We start from the raw sequence: 4,890 nt of genomic DNA on the forward strand, positions 1-4,890 counted from the left end.
TGTGTGTGTGTTTGTCTGTGTGTGTATATGTGTGTGTGTGTGTGTGTGTGTGTATGTCTGTGTTTGTGTTTGTATTTATGTATATTTATGTATATGTTTGTCTGTGTGTGTGTGTGTATGTGTGTGTGTGTATGTGTGTGTGTATGTGTGTCTGTGTGTGTATGTGTGTGTGTGTGTGTGTGTGTGTGTGTGTGTGTGTGTGTGTGTGTGTGTGTGTGTGTGTGTGTGTGTGTTTGTGTGTGTGTTTTTGTTTTGTTTGGTGGGTTTGTTGTGTTTTGTTGGTTTTTTTTTGTGCGTGTGTGTGTTTTTGAGTGTTTGTTTGTGTCTGTGTGTGTGTGTGTGTGTGTGTATGTGTGTGTGTGTGTGTAAGTTTTAATGTGTGTATATGTGTGTGAGTGTGTACGTGTGTGTGTGTGTGTGTGTTTGTGTGTGTGTGTAAGTTTTTGTGTGTGTGTGTAAGTTTTGTGTGTGCATGTAAGTTTGTGTGTGCATGTTAGTTTTCGTGTGCATGTGTGTGTGTCTGTATGTTTGTCTTTTTGTTTTTATGTTTTTGTTTTTTTTTTTTTTTTTTTGAGTTTGTTTTTGTTTGTTTGTTTTTTCGTGTGTGTAAGTGTTTGTGTGTGGGTGTTTGTAATTTTGTGTGTGTGTGAGTATGTTTTGGTGTGTGTGTGTTTGTGTGAGTTTTTTTGTGTGTGTTTGTGTGTGGTTGTGAGTTTTTGTGTGTGTGTAATTGTGTGAGTGTGGGTTTATTAGTTTTTGTGAGTTTTTGTATGTTTATGTAAATTTTTGTTTGTGTAAGTTTTTGTATTTGTGTGTGTAAGTGTGTGCGTGTGTGTTTAAGTTTTTGTGTGTGTGTTTGATTAAGTTTTTGTGTGTCTAAGATATTGTTTGTGTTAGTTTTTACATGTATGTGTTATTTTTAGTGTGTTTGTGTCTAATTTTTTGTGTTAATGTTAGTTTTAGTGTTATTGTGTCAGTTTTTTTTGTGTGTGTGTGTGCGTTTGTGTGTGTGTGTCAGTTTTGTGTGTGTGTGTGTAATTTTTGTCGTGTGGGTGTATGTGTTCGTGCGTGTATGTGTATTTTTTTTTTGGTGTGTGTATGTTTGTGTGCGTTTGGTTAATTGTGGTTTTTTGTGTTTATTTGTGATTTCGGCGATTCGTGTGCGTTTTTTGTATATTTTTTTGTTTGTGTGGTTTAGTTTTGGTTTTTGTGTTTGTGTTGTTGTGTGTGTTATAGAGTTTTTTTTTTATTGTGTTTTTGTTTTTCTTTTAAGTTATGTTTTTGTTTTTTTTTTTTTTTTTCGTAAGTTTTGTTTTTTTTTGTCTTTTGCGTGTGTGTGAATGTTATCGTGTGTGTGTGTGTGTAAGTTTTGTGTGTGTGTGTGTAATTTTTTTTGCGTTTGTGTGAGTGATTTTTTTTGTTCTTGTGTAAGTTTTTGTTTATGTGTGTGTTTGTGTATGTGTTTTTGTTTTTGCGGGTGTGTAATTTTTTGCGTGCGTGTGTGTGAGTTTTTTTTGTGTTAATGTGTAAGTTTTTGTGTGTGTGTGTGTGTTTGTGTGTGTAAATTTTGGCGTGTGTGTGTGTGAGTTTTGGTGTGTGTGTGTGTGTTTTAGTTTTGTGTGTGTGTGTGTGTGTGTGTAATTTTTTGTGTGATTGTTAGTTTTTGTGTGATTGTTAGTTTTAGTGTGCTTTTTTTAGTTTTTGTGTGTGTTTGTGTGTGTGTTATTTTGTGTTTGTGTGTGTGTGTGTGTATTTTTGTGCGTGTGTGTGTAAGTTTTCGTGTGTGTGTGTGTGTGTAAGTTTTCGTGTGAATGTGTAAGTTTTTTTATGCTTCCCAAATCTTAATTTTCTGAATGGACACACCTATGAAAGACTATGAAATCTAGCTTAGAAAGGTCAAAAATAGCAAATTAACCATCCCAAATCAAAGGTTTCAGTCAACACACACCTACGAATGTCTATGAAATCCTGCTCAGAAAAGTAAAAAAAAATCAACCCAAACACCCCCAAATCATAGGTTTCAGACATCACACACCTACGAAAGACTAAGAAATCCGGTTATGAAAAGCCAGATATAGCAAATTACATATCCCAAATCATAGGTTTCAGACAACACTCACCTATTAACGGCTAAGAAACCTAGCTCAGAAAAGTAGAAAATAGCAAACTACACATCCCAAATCATAGGTTTCAGACAACAAACACCTATGAAAGGCTAAGAAATCCAGCTCAGAAAAGTCAAAAGTAGCAATCCATCCACTCCAAATCATAGGTTTCAGACACTACACACCTATGAAAGACTAAGAAATCCAGCTCAGAAAAGCCTGAAATAGCAACCCACACATCCCAAATCATGTGTTTCAGACACCACACACCTACGAAAGACTAAGAAATCCGGTTATGAAAAGTCGGAAATAGCAAATTACGATAGCAAATCAACTCAGAAAAGCCTGAAATAGCAACCCACACATCCCAAATCATAGGTTTCAGACACCACACACCTACGAAAGACTAAGAAATCCGGTTATGAAAAGTCGGAAATAGCAAATTATACCATCCCAAACTCATTGGTTTCAGACAACATTCACCTACGAAATACTAGAAAACCTTAGCTCAGAAAAGCCTGAAATAGCAAACTACACATCCCAAATCATAATGTTCTGACAACACATACCTATGTAAGTCTAAGAAATCCATCTCATAAACGTCTTAAATATCAAACTACTCATACCTAATCATAGGTTTCAGACACTACACACCTATGAAAGACTAAGAAATCCAACTAAGAAAAGCCCGAAAAAGTAATTTACATATCCCAAATTATAAGATACAGACAGCATTCACCTACGAAATACTAAGAAACCTTAGCTCAGAAAAGTCTTAAATAGACAACTACTCATCCCAAACTCTAAGTTTAAGACAACAAACTACTATGAGTGACTAAGACTACTAGCTCTTAAAAGTACAAAAAGCAAACTACACCTCCAGTTACAGACCGCATTCACCTACGAAATACAAATAAACCTTAGCTCAGAAAAGTCTAAAATTACCAACTACACGTCCCCAACTCGAAGTTTCCGAAAAAAAACACCTATGAGTGACTTTGAATCCTAGCTCTTAAAATACAAAAAAGCAAATTACACCTCTCAAATTATAATTTTCTGAAAGGACACAAACATGATAGGCTAAGAAATCTAGCTCAGAAAAGTCAAAAATAGCAAATTAACCATCCCAAATAATAAGTTTCACTCAACACACACCAACGAAATGATAAGAAACCTATATAATAAAAGAATTAAATATAAAACTACTAATCCCAAACTATTGTTTTCATTAATCATTCTCCTAGTAAATACTAGTAAACCTTAGCTCAGAAAAGCCTGAAGTAGCAAACTACACATCCCAAATCATAGGTTTCAGACAACACACATCAACGAAAGACGAGTGCTCGGGGAGAGCCTTTGAGGGACTGTGGGTCCCTTGAGGGTCGGTGGTCCTTTGGGAGCTCGGGGGGACCGGGGGATGGGCTTTGGGGTCCGGGGATGGCATTTGGGGGTCTGGGTGGGCCTTTGGGGCGCCGGGAGGGCCTTTGGGTGCCTGGGGGACATTTGGGGACCGGTGGAGGGCCTTTGGGACCCCGTTGGTCCTTTGGGAGCTCGATGTGCCTTTGGGGGGCCCGGGGATGGCATTTGGGGGTCTGGGTGGGCCTTTGGGGTCCCGTTGGCCCTTTGGGAGCTTGGGGGGCCTTTGAGTGTCCGGGGGGACAGTTGGGAGCCTGGGGGACATTTGGGGCCTGGGGATGGCCTTTGGGGGTCTGGGTGGGCCTTTGGGGGACCGGTGGAGGGCCTTTGGGAGTTTGGGGGGCTTGGAGGACCGGGGGCGCCCTGGGGGGTTGGGGTCGGGGGATGGGACCCCTTTGGATCGGGGTATGGCGATCGGGGCTCTTTGGGGTTGTGGTAGGGGACCTCACAACACTGTTCAATGGAACTTGTGTATTATAACGACCACACTCAAAAATCATCTTTTAAATCATCTTTTAAATCAACGTCTCTAACGGTTTCGCCGAAATAATTCCATAAGCTGTCTAAAACCATTTCGCCCAAATAATCCCTAAAAGTAATTTCATCTTGTTCCTTTTGTTTGGCATCTCAGTACTTTCACATTTCAAATTTCTAGGAAACCCTTTCCTACGTTAATCTCTTCATCTCATAAATGTTCCTAGCTAAACTATTATGGTTTCGTTAGAATATCAATTTATCTCTCCGACTTAAAGCTCCGTGAAGCCGTATTTAAAAATAGAATTTCTATTTCTTTAGACTCCCGCATAATTCCAAGATAACAAGTGATGTCATTTATCATTCCTGACACTAAAGATCAATGAAGCCCTATTTAAAAATAGAATATTAATTTTTCTCTCTGTCCTAAAGAACGTTTATCCCTCAGACCTAAGATTAAAGAAGCCTTAATGTTTCTTAATTCCCTCTTCGTGAATCAACAGTGTCCCCGCCGAGTATGTAAATCAAGTTCACTGGTCAGGCCTAAAGATTAAAGAAACCTTAATGTTTCTTAATTCTCCCCTTCGTGAATCAATAATTTCCATAGCGATTATGTAAATCAAGTTCTCAGGTTAAGCTAACCAAACAATAATGAATCCATGTTTGTTTCTTAATTCCCCCTTCGTGAATCAATAATTTCCCCTAGCGATTATGTAAATCCACGGAAATTCACTTCCCCCTCGAGTCCTAGATCAATAACATTGTTCCCGTTAGAATTCAATGCGCATGTGCAACCTTCGTCCCCGGAGCTATTACACATAGAAACAACAAATAAATCGATCTTGGAAAAAGAGGTCATTGACCCCATTACGTAATCATTCTCCCTAATGACTCT

This window comes from Artemia sp. Qi Xiang Cuo, chromosome 7 (assembly GCF_049724085.1).
Source record: "Artemia sp. Qi Xiang Cuo chromosome 7, ASM4972408v1, whole genome shotgun sequence".
NCBI classification, from domain to species: domain Eukaryota; kingdom Metazoa; phylum Arthropoda; class Branchiopoda; order Anostraca; family Artemiidae; genus Artemia; species Artemia sp. Qi Xiang Cuo.